Source organism: Dipodomys spectabilis, unplaced genomic scaffold (genome assembly GCF_019054845.1).
Source record: "Dipodomys spectabilis isolate Male_0828 unplaced genomic scaffold, ASM1905484v1 ptg000051l, whole genome shotgun sequence".
NCBI lineage: Eukaryota > Metazoa > Chordata > Mammalia > Rodentia > Heteromyidae > Dipodomys > Dipodomys spectabilis.
Genome location: NW_024870728.1, coordinates 23,593,042 through 23,612,760, shown reverse-complemented (window position 1 = coordinate 23,612,760; position 19,719 = coordinate 23,593,042). Strand labels below are relative to the sequence as shown.

General features: G+C 35.4%; 1 protein-coding gene across 2 annotated transcripts in view; it reads left to right on the top strand.

Moving 5' to 3' along the window:
* Pard3b (par-3 family cell polarity regulator beta) overlaps positions 1-19,719 on the top strand; it is a 971,067-nt gene that overhangs the window by 90,731 nt on the left and 860,617 nt on the right. The gene's annotated exons all lie outside the window — the stretch shown is intronic.

Sequence of the window (19,719 nt, the reverse complement as noted above, 5' to 3'; positions counted from 1 at the left end):
ATGCATAATGAAAGTTTAGGGATACAAAGATCAATAGAGTGTAGTTCTGGAGGAGATCAGGACCCAGGATGTACCTATGTTATCTGGGAAATGTTTCAGTAAAGTGCTAAGTCTATTAGTATGTCCTGTGGACACACTGAATCATATCTTCTACGTGTTCTGAAGACTCAAAGATCAATATGTCCATCTCTATTAGGTAACAAGTGCTGTATAACCAAGCACTGTACAGCTCTAGTGCACAACAACACACACTGATTGTTGCCTATCAGCCAATAGATTAGGAAAACTATTATGGTTTTTTTTTAACTGTTTCTGTACTTGTCTAGTCAGCTATAGGTAGGAACTTGTCTCTGATGATATAGACTGGAATCATTTGGGCATTTGGAGGTCAAGAAAGCTATAGGATGGTCTAGAATGATCTCATCTAGCAAGAATTATTTTAGGAGGTTTCTCCTCTGGCAGGCTCTCTGTCCAAGGAGTAAGCAGACTTGTTCAAAGCCCTTTTTTTGTCTTAAAATTTACGCTTTCATTATTGTAGTGTTCTGTTGTCCAAAACAAGTAACAAATCCAGCCACCATGCAGTGTGAATGGAAGTAGATTCTACTTTTCTGGAGAAGTGCTGCAGTCTCATGGCAAAGGCTTTAAATCCAGGGGGCAGAAAATCCTGCACTATTTTTTTTTACAATCTAACATTATATATTAGCCTTGATTAGAGCTTTAATGAATAACTGGACTTCTCTTACATGGAAAAGGGGATGGAAAGCCTTGAGTATGGATACGCTAAGCATTTAGATAATAAATGTTCGTACAAAATGAACAAATTAAGATCACAATTGTTTCTGATACAGTAACTTGTCTTTGTGACATTTTCCTTCTATCACTGTTTACATAGTTCTAATGTTTTAGAGATAAGGAGAAACTCTTAGGCTAATCCCTTGTAATTGAAGACATGCATAGAATTGTGAAGAGAATGCAGTTCTTAAATCACCTTGACACAAGTGGTGTTGACTATTTCCATGTGCTTCTGATTTTACATTTCTGAAAGTCATGTGTGTCTCATGTGCAGGTTTAAGTGTGAGTTGCCTTCTATAATCTGGATATTATTTGATAACATTGCTCACTAGGATTTAGATAGTCAAAGAAACTTAGGTAACTATAGAGGGCAAATGCCTAATCATCATGTGCTACCTCTGCTTCACATTGAGGATTTAATAATCTTTAAATGATTTAGATGGAGCAACTCTGTGTTGTCTCCCTCTGACATCTGTGCCTTTGTGTTTTAGACACAGTTGAAAAGTCTTGAGGTCATAGCTTGTACTATTGAAAGTGAGATAGTGATGTCTCTGGATACCCACCGTAAGTGCTGCAGCCTTATTAGTAGCCTTATTAGATTGCTTTTTGGGGACCAGTATCAGGTGGTTATAACCAGTTTTAAGTGAATTCTAGGCCATGTTGTTTGACCTACTGCTATGTCACTTGTTTCTACCAGTAAAAACCTAGTGAGACATGGAGGAAAATAGAAGACAACAACTCTGGTATGTTCCTGTTTATTACACAGTTGTTCACACTTAACCATGTATTACCAATTATGATTCATAATTTGATTGCTGCTGAAGAAAACATGAGAAAACAAAGAAAATTAGAAGTATGGTGACACTTGGATGAAAGTTTTATATTCATGTTTATTAAAGCATGAATTTTATGAGCCATACATTTTCAAGACATTATATAAAAGTTTAGCCACTTTTCTGTGGATATTTTTGAAAGTTTCATTTAGACTATATAGCAAAATGAACTCTATTCTGAAGTCTTTTTTTTTTTTTTTTTTATTTGCTGTCAGGGATTAAATTGAGGTCCTTGCTCTTGCTGAACATATGGTCTACCAATCTTACTCATTGCATTATTTGGATGAGATATATTTGGAAGCCATGATTGCATACAACTACAACTTGAAGTAGTTTTAAAAAATACGCCTAAAAATAAAAATGAACAAATAAGAAATTTTTAGTAATTTCCATATTCATTTGATCTCTATTTTCTATAGATCATGAGTGGAATCTGCAAACAATGATACCTGAGATATGATCCAGGTCAAGAAAGACAAATGCACAGCTATTACAAAGTGCTCTGCTATGGTAGATCATTTTTCTCATTCATATAGGGCATTAATTTTCTAATTTGCGTTTGGGATATGCCAGAATTTTTTAAATTAATTAATTAATTAATTTTATTTTGAAAATACCGTACAGAGGGGTTACAATTACATGGGCAAGGTAATGAGTACAACATCATTGTTGCCTCCTCCTTTGTTTCCCCTTTCCACTCCTTCCCATTTCCCCCCACATCCCCCCTTCCCTCCCCTCCCCCGTCAAAGTTGTAAAGTTCATTTTTCGACATAACGTCTTGTACATCTCATTGTTGCAATGGGTCCACCTGTAGAATTTTATATTTTGACCTTTATTCAAAGACATTTTGAATCCTAAACTTAAAAAAATAACCTCCATAGTGCTCCTTGAATTCAAACTATTATGCAAGGGAAGAAGGAAATTGACCTGCTATATTGAGATTGTGTTTAGAAATAGAATTTCTTCCATGCAATAAAATGGTGGATGAAAACTTACCACTTTATTGCATTTTGCAGCTTAAAAACAGGGGCTGGGAAGGTAGCTCAGTGGTAGAGCACTTGCCTTGCATGCTTGAGGCCCTGGGTTCGATTCCTCAGCACCACATAAGCAGAAAAAAAAAAGCCAGAAGTGGCACTGTGGCTCAAGCGGTAGAGCGCTAGCCTTGAGCTGAAGAGCTGAGGGACAGTGCCCTGGCCCAGAGTTCAGGCCCCACGACTGGACCCCGGCCCCCGCCCCCAAAAAAAGAACACAAATTAATTATTACCCATACAATTTGAAAACATGTTGTGGTCTTAGTCAGCATCCTGAGCAAAAGATTCTAGGGTTAGTATCTTCTTTGGGAAGGATGGTGTCTTGTGAAAACTTGTAACTATACTATGTTTTATTTTATACATTTTTAGTGTATCCTCTCTCCTTTTCAAAAAATACTTATTAAGGTGAAGTTCAGAGTGGTTACAGTTACAGGAGTCATTTTTTTTTTTTATTGTGAGAATACCATACAGAGGAGTTACAATTACATGGGCAAGATAACGAATACATTTCTTATCAAGCATTGTTGCCTCCTCTTTGTTTCCCCTTCCCATCCCTTCCCATACTCTACCCCCCCATCGGAACCTCTCCCCCCACACACACCAAATTTAAGATGATTTCTATGTTGCTTTGTATGTCCATCCTCCATGGTATAACCCCTGCTTTCACTGTATTTGATGTTGGTATAATTTGTGGAGAGGAAGGGCAAAAACAAATCGTTTAACTAGGGATACAGGTGGACCCATTGCAACAATGAGATGTTCAAGTCGTTATGAGTCATTTATTTGAACAGTGTCACCCCTTCCCTCATTCTTTCACAATTGTTCCCTGCTGACTTCCCTTTCTTTAGTAGTTCATTTCCAAGTTCATTTCTAGCAGGTTTCATTGCTGAATTGGTTCATCCTTTGTCCCACCATTTCTGTGCTTCCTCTATTCCTCCCCAAATCATTTAAACATATATACAAGACAAAGGATACAGAAATAAAAAAAAACAGTGACAGAGAGAATTAACCAAAGAGAAAAGGAAGGAAGAAAGGAAAAAATAACCACAAACAGTATAATAATAAAACCTCTTTCTTCCACTTCTTGGAGTTCATTTCAATAAGCATCATTTTATATGATCTTATGCAAATAGCTATTGAACTCTTGTGATCCTTTCCTAAGAATTTCCTCCTTTGTTCTCACTGTGAATGTTTAGACTGCTGTTTAGTTAATCATGTCCAGGGTAATTATTTTTCCAGGGGTAATTATACATTGAGTTTACTTGTAGATTTAGAGGTACAATATTACAAATGAGGGAAACCATGCAGCTTATGTTTCTTTGGGTCTGGCTTACTTCACTTAGTATAATTTTCCCATCTTTCCATTTCCTTGAAAATGGTGCAATCTCATTTTTTTCTGATGGAAGCATAGAATTCCACCATTTCTTGATCCATTCATTCACTGAGGGGCATCTGGGTTGAATGTTGGCTATGGTAAGCAATGCTGCAATGAGCATAGTTGTTCTGGTAGCTTTAGGGTGGCCTGGTTTGTGGTCAATTGGATAGATTCACAGAAGTGAGATTGGTGGCTCATAAGGAAGCTCTATGTTTAGTCTTTTGATGAACCTCTATACTGCTTTCCAGAGCTGTTGAAAAGTTTACATGTCCACCAACAGTGTAGTAGTGTTCCCTTTTGGCCACAGCCCCATCAACATCTGTTATTGTGAGTTTTCTTGATAATGGCCATTCTAACTGGGGTTAGGTGGAATCTTGATGTTGTTTTGAGTTGCATTTCATTTATGGACAGAGACGTTAACATCTCTTCATGTTTATTGGCCATTCTTATTTCTTCTTCAGAGTCTATGAGTCTCCTTTAAGTCATTATTGATTGGGATGTTGTTTCTTTGAGGATTTGTTTTTTGAGTTCTGAGTATCTTTTAGACTTGAGGCCCTTGTCTGATACATAGCTAGTAAAGATCTCCTCCCATTCTGTGGGCTTTCAGTTTATCTTGCTAGCTATGTCCTTTGCCATGTAGAAACTTTTTACTTTGATGTAATACCATTTTACCTAGTCGTTCTTTAATTTTTTGTTATTCTGGGTCATTACTTATGAAATTTTGACCTGTGCCAAGGAGTACTAGTGTTTCCTCTATCCCTTCTTGTAATATTTTCAGGGTATCTGGTCTTACATTAAGGTCTTTGATCCATTTGGAGTTGATTCTGATGCAGGGTGTTAAATAAGAATCTAACTTCAGTTTTCTGCATGTGTACAGCCAATTCGTCCAACACCATTTGTTGAAAAGGCTGTGTTTTTGGCTCCCTTATCAAATATTAGGTGGGTATACGTCTGTAGGTTCATTTCTGGGTCTTCTATTTTATTGCTTCTCAGGCCTAGGCTTGTGCCAGTACCAAGCTGTTTTTATTACTACAGCTTGGTGATAGAGTTTGAAACTTGGCATTGATATTCCTCCAGTACTGTTTTTTTTTTAAATTTTATTTTATTGTAAAGAAGCTGTACAGAAGGGTTACAGTTACATGAGTAAAGTAATGAGTACATTTCTCGTTGAGCATTGTTTCCCCTTCTTTGTTGTTCTCCCACTGTCCCTTTCCTCCCCCATCTCCCTCACCTCCTCCCCAAGTTGTAAAGTTCATTTCCAATATAGTGTCTTGTGGGTATCGTTGTTGCAGTGGGTCATCCTGTGTCCTTGTTTCAGCATTATCGTATTCCCCTTTCCTTCCCCAAATTAGACAAGTGTATATACTAGATGCAAGGTACCAAAATCAAAAGGGGATATACCATAGGGGGAAGAACATACAAAGGAAACAAAAAAAATCACATAGTACATTAAAAAAAACAAAGAAGGACATCTTGTATACATATTTTTGGGTTCATTTCACTTAGTATAATTTCATATGGTCATATGTACATAGCCCTTGAGCTTTTCTGCTCATCTGATAAAATTATCCTAGATGTATACTAATTATTGCAGATGAGGGAAACCATGGAACCTTTATTTCTTTGGATCTGGCTTACTTAATATGATTTTTTCCAAGTCTTTACATTTCCTAACAAATGGGACAGAATCATTCTTTCTAATGGAAGCATGGAATTCCATTGGGCATTTACCCAAATTATCACAAACAAGGCCACACTAAAGCTACCAGCACAACTATGTTTATCGTAGCATTATTCTCCATAGCTAAGATATGGAACCAACCCAGAAGCACTGTTCTTTTTGAACAATTTGAGATGAGAATAAGAACATCATGACAGTAACAAGCAAGATCCAGAACATTCTAAGGAAATACTTCGCAAACCTTTATGCAACAAATTGGAGAATCTGGAAGAAATGTTACAATTTCTTGAAAATGTTGGAATTCCCAAACTAAACCAAAGAGATTTAAACCAACTAAATAGATCCATAACAAATAATGAACTAGAAATGGCAATAAAAAAAACCTGCCATCCAAGGAAAGCCCAGGACTAGATGGATTCACAGCCACATTTTATAAGGCCTTCAAAGGAGAACTCCTGAATCTCTTCCATAAAATTGAAAGCAAAAGATCACTACCAAACTCATTTTATGAAGCCAGTATAACCCTCATCCTAAAACCAGATAAGAACTCATCACAGAAAGAGAACTATAGACCTATCTCTTTGATGAACATAGATATAAAACCTCTCAATAAAATTCTGGCTAACCAAGTTCAACCAAAAATTTATATACTATGATCAAATGAGATTCATTCCAGGGATACAAAGCTGGTTCAATATATGAAAGTTCATGAATGTAATTCAACACATCAACAAGAACAAGAAATTCATGATCATCTCAATAGTTGCAGAAAAAGCATTGATAAGACCTAACACCCCTTTATGATAAAAGCTGTGGAGAAGCTAGGAACACATGGAACATTACTCAACATAATAAAGGCTGTATATGACAAACCTACAACCAGCATTATACTTTATGTGAAAAGTTAAAACCATTTCCTCTAAAACCAGGATCACAACAAGGATGTCTGTTCTCTCCACTCTTCTTCAATATAGTACTGGAATTCTTGGCCAAAGCAGTAAGGAAAGAGACAAATGTAATCATGCTTAGTTACCAGTTACTTCCAAGCTGAGAAGTGGTAAAAAAGCAACAAGCTGTATAACCTCTAGAATACATACTCAAGAGAAACTTTTTTTTCCCTTTTCACATTTCAAGGAGCTTAACAACTCAGGTTACATAGCACATAGATTTCTAGAAATTATCAAAAGCTAATGTGAGGTTTAAATAATTTCTATTCATTATTATTATGTCAACTATTGCTATTGAAAAAAAAATTATTCCAGGATCCTACAAAATCCATCGTAGTTCAGTGTGTCTAGTTTCTAGAGTATTACATGTATCTGTTTCATTCTTCCCTGATAACATATGCCATGCAATAATTAAGTACCCAGTCAATCTCTATAATCTTTGCAACTATTTTAGAAAGCTAATAGAATGTTAAAAGGGACTATTTTGGTTCCATTGCTTTGGTCGGATACACATAAAATAGCTGCATCCTTGAAACTTTAAGTAGCCATGCCAATTAGCACATTGTTTCAGGTGTTTTAGCATCCCATTTCTGTAGCAGCAGTCTGGATCTGGCGACCTTAGAATATGCTAACTCCTCAATTTGAAGATTTAGATATGTTTCTATTCTTTTGAGTGCTATCAATTGCAGTAGATCTAAACAGTAATCAATAGCAATTTTTCTTTTTTTTTATTGTGAAAATAAGGTACAGAGGGGTTACAATTACATGAGCAAGGTAATGAGTACATTTCTTATCAAGCATTGTTGCCTCCTCCTTTGTTTCTCCTAATCCTGCTCAAACAGATAAACTTATATATAAGACAAAAAATACAGCTATCAAAATAGCAACAATAAAGAAAACAAAACAAAAACAAACTGTAAAATAACAAAAACACCTCGCTTCCATTTCTTGGAGTTCATTTCGATAATCATCATTTTATATGATCGTATATACATAGCTATTGAGCTTTGAACAAAACATTTTTGAGGCTGTGTTTTGCATCACTGTTGATCCAGCTTTCCTTACATGGATGGAGATATCACCATCTTTAGTACTATCATATATGGTTTAGCAGAAGGTTTGAATAACATTAACCTGCCTTTATGAACATATACTGTATACTGTATACCAAATACTGTATACCAAAATGATTATAAACTCTGGCTAAACCAGAGTAACTTTTTACACTAAACATAAATTTACAAGTGTTCCTGCTTATTTTAATTCTAGTATTAATGCCATTCCCTTTCTGACACAGGAAGACTCTGCCCTATGCCTATTTTCAGTCTGCATGAGATACATAGTACAACATGAAACATGAATCTACTTGAAAATTCTCCTAGATAACTCACCTTAACCTTCAAGGTCCAGGGATGAGGAAGAGAGGTGTGCAGTTTGCTGATCACTCTCAGTGAGGTCTCTAGAGAATGTACTTCTTTTTCATGTTTCCTTTTGGAAAGAGGCTATTCAATAAATCTTTTTTGAGTAGTAGACCTTCCAAAATCTCAATTTCTGCTCCACCCCGTGTGTGTAGCTTCATCTGTAGATTTTTCTCCTTCAATCAGTAGTTTTCCAGTCTAACTGTGTTTATTATTACAGTTTACTATTTTCTCCCAGTTTATATTTTCAATTTCTTGGAATGAAATCAACAACCAGATATTTCCTAAGGAAAAAATATTCTCCCTCATGCAGTTCAACTATTAAACATTTTAAACAAAATTATTTGTTGAATATCCATAGTTTGCCAAGGAAAATACTAAGTTAGGGGAAGTGCCTATGAAAATGCATAACACATCTTTAAAATGCTAATATATTGTTATGTCAATACAGTGTCTGAAAAGAGTTCAGCCGATATATAATAAATCATTAGTAGAGCAAGCCAGCGACCTGTTAAGTACTGATCTGTGTTCCTCAAGGTCATAATAGTGTATTTCTAAAGTGATTCTGCTACTAAATTTTGATCCTTTAAACAAGTTGCTCTTAATCCTGTCTGTGATTTTGTTCTCCTCTGCAAATTTAATTGCCTTTTTTTTAAAAAAAGGATTACAACTCATTAGTTACAACTAATAATATGAATTGTGTGATGTCTTATAATTTCTAAAAAAGTGTGCTACCAAAATCTAGCATATCTTACCATAGAGGACTTGAAATTTACAGTACTAATGAATGGATAAATAACACATATGATATTGCTTGATGAATCATAGCACAAATGAGGTCATTGTAGAGTTGGGTTTAAACCATAATATCCTCCTTTTACAGTTGACTACTGATGTCTTGTCAGCTCACTACCCACTATTCATACAGCTCAAGATTCCTTTTAAAGTCATTTTATTAGTTAACAGGTATTCTTCATTGCAAAAGCTGGTAGTTTCACGAACATTTGAGACCTTACTTCTTCAGCTATACTTGTTTGGTTGCTTTTCCTGAAGAGGTATTAATCTTTTATTTTCCCCCATCTTAACCATCAAATGATGTTCTTGCAAGCATTTCTAGGTGACATCATTCACAGTAAGTGGGAAAACGTAATTTTTCCAGTCTTATCCTGGGGCTGATGAGTTTTCTCTTTTTGCTAGCTTATATTTTCTACCTGCCAAACAAGAATATTCAAAAGAGTATCAGGAAGATGCTGTTGTTGAAGGCTATGGGATCTCCTCAGGCCAGAGAAGTAAACCCATCTCTAAAGATTTCTAAAGATGGCACTTGTATTTTAATACAGCATCTCTGGGCTAGAAGCTATAAGAGCCCTGATAACTAAGCACTAATTCTGTGTGCAGAATATAGATCTGCTGTCTTCAGGACTTCTTTATTGTCTTGCATCCTTGAGTATCTCAAAAAGCTTAAGTTCATATGGTTTATATTTATAAATATTTGGATTAGACATCAGAGCTGAGACAATGTGTTTAAATATAGACCCACTGCAAGGTATTGTAGAGCAGCATGTTTTGTTTTGTTTGTTTGTTTATTGTTTATTGTGCCAGTTCTGGGGCTTGAATAAAGGGCCTCTGCACTGACCCTGAGATATTTTCTCAAGGCTAGCACTCTACCTCTTCAGCCACAGCTCCACTTCTGGCATTTTAGTGGTTAATTGATCAGAATCTCACAGGCTTTTCTGCCAGCTGGCTTCGAACTATCATCCTCAGATCTCAGCTTCCTCACTAGATATGGATTATACACATGAGCTATTGGCACCCAGCTAGACTGACATATTTTGTGAAAATAACTATTTAAAATAAAAAACTTTAATGAAAGAAGTTTTGTTGTATATTTTAGTGATTTTTTTAAACATCTGATTTAATTAAAGGCAGCTGGATTCTCATATCTTTTTCTACATTCAGTCTGTTGTGATATATATTTTGGCTGAGGTATATGCAGAAAGTTGGGCCTCACATGTATCTGTAGTGGATAAAAGAATTGTTTTAATAGTCTATTGAGGTAATTGTGGAAATTCTTCTCATTCTATATTTGAACTTCACAAATAGTAGTTTCTTAAGGATTTCTTACATGGAAAACTGAAACAGAACCAAGAACTTATCATACCCTGTCAAGTTAAAATACATTATTCTATCTTTTATTCTGAATGTATTTTTTACCCACATATGAGTTTGTAATCCCATATATATTGTCCTTTGAAAAATACCTGTAACTATATCATATCTTTCAGGTTTTGGCATATTGCATTGTATGATACTAGAGTTATCATATCACTAACATTTTTACCAATCTTACCAAAAAGGCCTTTGGATATTATGAAGCTTTCAAGCTCACTGTGACAAATTCGGGTTCTTCAAAATTCTAATTTTCATTGAAAAGCTATAATTTTATTATTGATAATAGATGCTATAAATTATTTTCTTTGAAGTTATTATCTTCATTTTCAACAATGTTTCTGCCAAATACCCAAAACTGGGTGAACTGTCACTTATCAGTCACTTGTTCAAGTAAAAACAACATTCCATAAAAAGAGCAACTTGTTCAGCTTACAACTTAAATCACATTGGAACCATCAAACATCAGGAATGCTTTATGCATCTCTCTTATTTTGTCACACAGAATATTAAAAAAGTATAAGTTCACAGGGTGAAGTTTAGTAAAATGTTCATTGTCTACTGCTTTATTGAAGACCTTCTTCAATGAAAGAACTGAGCATTTTGATTTTTTAAATTTTTGTTTAGAAATGGAAATGGTTAGTTGTGAGAAACATGCTGACTACATTTTGGTGTCTCCGCCGTAATTTATACTATGGCACCAGCAGTATCTGCCCAAATGGAAACACAGTGATTAAGGCAAATGATATGACAAGATTATTATTGAAATTTTTCTGACAATTTGTCTCCCTGAGAAACTCTTGAGTCTTGGTCTGTGGATCAAGTTTGAGAAACACTGCTGTATGACTATATTCTAAATCTACAGGTTGCCTTATCAGATTTACTCTCAAACTACTTTACCACTATTCTACATCAAGAAGAAGTAGGATTATGGTTCATTCCATATCTTATCCAAACATCAAAACTATACAAACAGATATTTTTGTTTGCCACATTTTAGTCATTCCTTATCTTGATTTATCATTATGAGCATTTCAGCATGTCCTCAGTCCACTCTTTAACCTTAGTTGCCACTTTCTGCAGCTTGGTCCTGCTTGTTAGAGGCAAAGCTGATTCACACATGCCCTCTTGGCGTATCTCTGCGTTCTGATGTGAGTTCTGCTCAGCTTCCTGAGACATCCTTCCACTGAGTTTATTTTTTTTCTGAGAATGTTACTGCTATTCCTTTGTTGTACTGTCAGTCCTTAAAAAATATTTCCAGAATGTGCATCTATTGTGTGAAATATGAGTGTTATGATCATATTTCTGGAAAGCAAACTCATAGAATTTCACTGATTTTCACCAAACGAAGAAAATTATTTCACTTTGTTTGATTTTAATATAGAGATGTTTTAAAGGACTATGGTTAGGGTTTGAAGTATTCAACGTATGAGGTTAGTCTAGGGCTGGAACATTCCAGGTGTTATTGTTCCTCTTACAAGATCTTTCACTTTAGAAGGTGAGCTACCTTTTCAAGTTTTATTGTGTTTTTTCATCTGTATAAAACTGTTCATAATGTTTAGCTACAAGTGTTGCATAAAGAGTTATCCCATTTGTAGAAGAATCCATTCTGAAGAATTTATAGGCAAATTGAGAATTTAAGGTCATTAGCAGGTCTTATTTCCCTGTCTATGTTTTCTGATAATAGTTTTCTGTTGGGTATGCGAATGCCAGAGAAGAGAAGTGGTCTTTGTCTCCAGTACTCATTTGTGAATGTGTACAGAGTGAGATAGCATAAGGCCCTCTGGGGAGTAATCACAATCTTCCAGTTCTCTCTACTTCATCTCATTTGTCACTGTGTTTATTAGGCATTAGTTTAAAAGCTTTGTGTTTAATGAGAAGTTTGGCAAGTGTAAATATTTGGTGTAGGTACTAAGAAGTCCAGTTTTAACATATCCATTGCTCTCATAAAGAAGATTGCAGAGAAAATGTCAGTACTGATTTAGGAATGTTAAGAATGTGGAGAGTGGTTCCTCAGAATCCTGAAATATGTTAATCATCCTGCAATATGCTAATCATACTTGTGGCTAGGATTTCCTTGATTTTTTTAATTTTCAAAATTCTTTAAAAATACGAAATGCTTCCCTTACAGCATTTTCATATATAACACATACATAGTATTTTATACCCCTCCACACACTGTACTTGTGTGGTTGTGAAAGATGTTGGTCTAGACTTGAAAAATGTGCATAGGCTAAGGCTTTTGACTACAGGTCCCCAGCCTGGCAATGCCCCACCCACCAGCTGTTTGGCTGTTATTAAAAGGGCTACAAAGACTTCTGGAACAAAGATGTTCCTCTGGCATGGTTCTCTGCCATCTGGTTTAGGGCAGTGGACTCACACCCAACGGCAGATTTTCTTCTTTTATAAGGAGTGAACCACATTCCTCAACCAGTAGATGAGAGATTCTAGCCATTCCCATGCACAGGGCGTCTGATCCTTTCCATTTTACACTGATCATCAAGTACTAACTCACTGGACCTAGACTCAGGAAACTAGTGATCTTGTCTCTGATATTTGTCAACAGTGCATCCAACAGAAGTATGTTTGTTTGTTTTTTTTCTTTGTTTGTTTTCTGGGTCTCAGTGTCCTCATCTATGAAATGTAGTAATTAGATGGAAGGTTCTTTTTGACAGTCTGTGATGTTTAGTTAGTAATATTCTCACTACCAGATTGTGTTGCACATAACTATGGATTGTTGGGATAAATGAGGTTTAACACTGCCATTGCTCAGTGTACTGTTTACCAAGTTCTAGAGCTCTCCAGTGACATGATGCCGGTATCTTTCACAATATATGTGACTCTGCACACTCTAAAGTTTTGACCATGACTTTGTCCTTGGGAAGAGCATAAAGCTGTTTAGTAACTATTCATTGAATGATGAATGAGCATTTCCTACTGCCCTCTGGCACAGTTTTTCCTTTGTGAGTGCAAGTAGAATTGGCACTATCTATGCCAAGAAGCAGTCACCCTCAGCCCTTTCATTTGTTGGTGTTCTTGTTGTTGTTGTTATGTGTGTATGTGTATGTATGTGCGCTACCACTTGAATCATAGTTCCATTTTTGGCTTTATTTGTGGTTCATTGGGGATAAAAATCTCATGGACTTTTCTGCATAGCCTAGCTTTGAACCGTTATCTTCAGATCTCAGCATCCTGAGTAGGAGGGATTATAGGCATGAGCCATTTGTACCCAGCCTTTAGCTTCTTTGTATATATGACATTACTGCTGTCAATTTTAAATATTTTTTGCTTATATTCTACTATGGTGGCTTGAAAGTCTTTTTGCAGCAACTTTGTCACTTTCTTTTTTACTTCCAAAAATAACTTTTGGAATTTTTATTCAAATCTATAAACAATGTTGCACTTTTATAGACATGCAGATATCATTCACTCTTGAGTCAATAACAATGATTGTTGCTTGTTGTAAATTTTGCTTTACCTGGAGCTGATGTATTTTCTTTGTATATTAGTTCTGAATCTCTCAACTTCTTAATGATTATATAAAAGAACTCTCACTACATTTATGAGTTAAGGCCACGATAAATTTAAATTTGAGTGTCTTTTCCCCTCCTGACAACATGCTCCTGTAAGTGCTTTGTTGTCCTGATCTGATCAGAGAGTTCTTTAGTCTAAATGGTTGGCCTGTTAATTGCTGTCAATATTTGAAATATTTTTATGTTGTCTGTGTTGTGTTCTCTTGTTCCTGGGTTCTTCCTTTTAGTAGCTCATATTCATCTAATTTCCTGTGAGGAGGGTCTGGGGAAGAGGATTGACCCGATGCCTGGCTTGATTTTCTGGGTTTTAATGAGAAACAAGGTTGAGGTGACATGTGTAGCAGTCATTAAGTAGATCTTACTTTCAGCCTGTAGCCTGTGTATTTAGATCTTCTCTGTGCCTAACAATTTTTCAATTCTGACCTTCCTCTATTTTTCATGGGACTTGGTGTTTCTAAACCTTGTAGAAGGGGCTAGGAAGGTGGCTCAGTGGTAGAGTGCTTGCCTTGCATGCATGAGGCCCTGGGTTGGATTCCTCAGCACCACATAAGCAAAAAAATAAAAAAATAAAAAATAAAACTTGTAGAAGTGGATTGGAGTTGTTTCTAACTACAGGTGCTTATGTTTGATCTTTCTTCTCTCTGGGAAGTCATTTTTTGATTATGCATTTTTTCTTTTCCTATTGTGCTTTGACTTGTAGGAATCTCCTGCTTTCTTGAAGATAGTCATAGTTCCATTTCCCCTGCCATTTCCTCATTTGATGATGATTTCTCAGAGGAGCATGGATAGAAGCATCGTCTTCATGATTTTCATGATTATAACCATGTGTGTTTTTCCTGGTAATTTTTTATTGTCACTATAAAGGTGAGGTACAATTACATAAGTCAGGTAATGAGTACATTACATTTTTTTTTTGGACAATGTCACCTTCATTCTTTTCTTTCCCAGTTTTTCCTGCCTGTTCCCACTCATTTCCAGCATAGTATCACTGCTCTATTTGTTCACCCTTTGTCCTTCCATTTCTGTGTATCTCACCTTCCCAAAGACATATAAAGGAACAAATAAGATAAAAAGAAAAGAAAAGCAGTAACAAATTAAAAAAAAACTTCTAGATTCCATTTCCTGTAGTTCATTTCGTTAAATTTTATTTTATCTGATCAGAGGCACATAAGTATTATGCCTTTTCCTAGAATTTTTTAAAAATTAATATTTTGGTCATGTTTGTGTGTATATATATATGTGTGTGTATATATATATATGTGTGTGTATATATATATATATAAAACGTATAGTTAAATATATGCAACTGATAATGTGATAGCACTCTCAGAAAAATATTTTCTTCAGAATTTTATTTTCCTACCAGGTTTTTTTCCTCCTTCAGAGGGTGAGCTTTGAGTCCTTTTTTTTATTGTTGGTTTTTGCTTCTACTTTTATTCTTCTACATTTCTACAAATTAGTGTTTGTGTATAAAACCTTTTCTCTACTCTATAACTACATGTATTTTCCTCATCTTTGTCTATATTCTCATGTGCCACATTATTGGATATCAAGGGAAGATGACCAGTCTACCTGGGCTTCACGAATTATTTGTGGTGGAGTACCAGATTTTTAGGTTTATTTCTCTATAGCAAACAGATATTGTTAGAAATCTCAAAGTCATATACATGGATGTTGTAGTAAGAAAAATTGCATAAAATTTTTAAATGCTTTTAAATGCTTACTCTCAATATTTGTATGGTTGACATGAAAAGCAGATATGGATTACATTGGTCTACAGAATGTTTTAATCTTAAGCACAGAGAAAAAATGGAAAGAGCATTTCCTCCTGGCTAAAATTTTGACATGAAAAACTTCTCTTGTATTCAGATTCTTTTGTTCCTGAGCTTCTGGCTGACATCCTCTTACTATCTTTCTGGGCCTAGAGGTTTTTTTGTTTTCCTCTCCAGAACTCTTGTTTTGAGGAGTTACATATGGTAGTAATAATAATGGCCATTGTTTGTTTATATTTACTATGAGTAAACAGCAATATTAGATAATGGGGTTATAGTGCTACTTTATTTTTTTGGGGAGTAGTGGGATTGGAACTCAAGGCTTCATACTTGCTAGGCAGGTAATCTACCATTTTGGACCATTCCTCTAGCCCTTTCTGTTTTGGTTATTTTTTGAGACAGGGTCTCACTTTTTGTCTATTCCAGCTTGCACCCTGGTTCTCTTGTTAGCCCTTCTTACCTTACCTAACATAACAGATGCATACCACCATGCCCAGCCTTTTCTGTTGAGGTGGGGTCTTGTGAATCTTTTCATGGTGGGAATTTACTAAAAACATGATCCCACAGAGCTAGGGTGACAGGCACATGCCATTACTTGAAGATATTGTTGGTTGAGATGGGACCTTCTGGTCTTGAATCATGGTTTTCTTAGTCCCTACCACTGAAGCAGCTAGATTATTGGCAGTACTGGGCAGTTTTTGAGCTCATTTTTCCCCCACAATTTTTGAAGTGACTAGATTGTCTTCATTAGGTAGGACATGCCAAATCAAAACTAATATCATCATTGTGAGGGCAGACATTTCTGGAAATATTTCATCTTAAAACAAAAGATACTTTTAAACATGTTTAATGATTATGTAAAGCTAGTAGAACTTTGGTTCATTTTGTAGAGGAGCAAAAATGGTACTTTGGTGTGCAAGGTACTCTTGGTGAGGGAGGAGTTAGTACCAATTGGTGTTCTGTTGTCATGCTATGTTTGTTATCTATTGACTCTGCTATGTTTGTTCAGCCTGAGAAGTAAGCTAATTCTCCCATTCCTATAAGAGTTCCTTCTCTAGTGTTATTTCTACATATGCTGGCAGAGAGACTTGCCTGAAGATTCAGTTATTAGTTAGTAGACCTGACTTCCTTTCTCTAGCTTCTCTCCAAAGTTTTTCTTTGAGTCTTTACTCAGATGGTACTTTTCAATTACTCTAGATCTGACTTTCTGTTTAAAAGTATAGGTTCTTGTACCCCCTGTCCTCATCCTATGCTATAACAGGAATACTAATTATCATTTGATTTACTTTCTATATTTAATTATTGTCTGTCCCTCCCCACACTGAAATTTCAACTTGATTCTTTCTAATGGAAGGGACTCTATCCCTTACTTTGTTCATAGATGTTGTAAATACACAACATATAGTTGTGGCATAAATGTAGCCATTGACATCCAGTCCAAAGTATTTCTATTTCTTCCATACTGACTGCCTATATCAAAAATCTAGGTCATTTGTTCTAGGAATAAATGATAAGACCTTTTGTGATAGTCTGCCCCTTACTTTCTTGTTCTCTTTGTCCTCATTTTTATGACAAATGTACAACAAATTTCAGAAATGGTTTTAGGTGCTGGGATATGAAAGTAAGTAAAAGAAATAAGGTTTCTAATTCATGGGCCTATGTTTAAATTGAAGGAAACGAAGCAATAATGATGAACAGGTTTTGATTATTGTAGCTCATGCCTATAATTCTAGCTACTCCAGGAGGCTGAGATCTGGAGGATTGTGGTTCAAAGCCAGCCCAGGCAGAAAAATACTGGAGACTCCAAAATAATAAACAAAATTTTGGGCTGGAGATGTGGCTCAAAGTGGTAGATCACCAACCAAGCATGCAAACTGAGCCAAGCATGAGGCACTGAGTTCAAACTCTACTACTGCCAAAATCCAATCAGATAAAGCCCTAAATATTTGAAAAATATCTTATTATATCCACCTTTATGATACTCAGTGAGGTTTAGCTTTAGATTAAGAGGTTGGTAGGCTTGTCTCTGAGCCTGAGTTCAGTTCAAGCATTCCTTACTCAGATACATTCCTTTCCTGTGCTTGCTATGTTTCCTTTAGCTACTCCTATGATCCATCTATAGCAATCTAGAGGAATGGCCTTGTTGTGGAGAAACAAAGGTAACAGTAGCAAGTAATATCCCCAATGCTTTTGAAGTTAAGAGACATTCTCTCACTATTCTTATTGCTGCTATACTGAAAAGCAGTGTTATAAACAGTGACAAGCAGATATAGTTGATGAGGTATTTATCTTAGAGTTACAGTACTTTTATAAACACTGCTACTAGCATTCTTCTGCTATAAATTAAAATTTTCCATTCTTTGTCTCAATCTTGTCAGTGATAGAGTCATAAAACTATGTTCAAGTAAAAAAGCTACAGGCAATGGCTTTTATCTTTAGAATGCTTTAAACCTTTCCTATTCATTAATACACATAAAAATACACACAATTGGGAGCCTGCCAAAGGGATTTTTTATTTTTACTTTTTGGAATTAGTGTACAAAAATGTCAGCTTTGTAGCAGAAAGGCAGTTTGAATTTAATTGCATTAAGTAAGCCAAGAGTTGTATGACTTTTCACTATAAAATTTATTCATATTAAAATTCATTTTGTAGCAGGATACTTTGTTAGGTTTTATAATGGATGAACTATTTAAAAAATTAATAGCTTTTCCTTCTCTTTGGAAAAAGGACTTCTCATTTTTTGGCTGTGTGTTTTACATTCCTTTGGACCACACATGCTTCTAAATATTTGGTTTTGCAGACTTTGGACTATAAAATTTCATTGGAAACAAATAATGGAAAACATGATTTTTAAAGGATCAGCTATTTTTTCAATTTTTTTTTTTGGGTCCGGTAGTGGGGCCTGAACTCTGGGCCTGGGTGCTGTCCCTCAGCTCTTCAGCTCAAGGCTAGCGCTCTACCACTTGAGCCACAGCGCCACTTCCGGCTTTTTTCTTTTTGCTTATGTGGTGCTAAGGAATCGAACCCAGGGCCTCGAGCATGCAAGGCAAGCGCTCTACCACTGAGCCACCTTCCCAGCCCCTATTTTTTCAATTTTTAAACCATTGTATTTTGATATTATTAGTAATAGTTTAGTGGTTAAAAGTCTTTCATAGAGAGAATTGCTAAAATAAATGCAACACCTAAAATACATTTGAAAATTTTTGTTAAAAGTTTTTAATATTTGATATTCCTGCTATAGATCCAGTTTTAAAATTCTACTGTATTTAATCCCAAAGATATCTAAGGATTATACCTTTATATACTTGAGTAAATATTTAATTTAGTCTTAGATCTATAGGAAAGGGGAATTTCCACATTCTTATCATGAGTCATTGTATGTTGTGATGACAGCCAGTATATTGGGAAAAAATTAACATTTTTTTATTTTACAATAAAAACTTCATTTATCTATCTAAAAATTTTCCCTCAAATTAATTTAGGTTAGTGAATAGATAAAAGATATGAACCTATAATCCTCAATAGAAAACTACTATAAAGCTGAGAGAATAATGACACAGAGTAATTGACATTGTTTTTAATAGACAGTACCCTGTGAACAAGGCAGTGAAGTGTGCCTTGGTGTTTATTGTGTTGTTTTTTTTTCTCTTTGAAAAAAGGATTGTAAGTACTATTACCAAACGTTAGATTATGAGATAGAAATAAAGAGTTCCCCAGGATTGTTGGTGCTTTTATGCTGAAGTCATTTTTGTTTAAAGTTTTACATCACAAGGAAACGACTCTCTTTTCTTGGCTTAACCTCTGTTGCTTGCAATTTACCCTGTTATGTGCGGAGGTGCTCTAACCTAAGGCATGAGTCACCCGTCTTTGATCTTATGAATATATCTATGTATACTTGAAATCCTCTTCCCCATTTTTAATTAAATATATATTTTTATTGTAAAGATACTGTACAGAGGGGTTACAGTTATATGAGTAAGGTAATGAGTACATTTCCTATGGGGAATAGTTACCCTCTTTCCTTTTTTTTTTCATTCTTTATTGAAAATGCTGTACAGAGGGGTTACAAATACATGGGCAAGATAGTGAATACATTTCTTATCAAGCATTATAGCCTCCTCCTTTGTTTACCCTTCCCATCCCTTCCCATCCTCCCTCTGCCCCTCC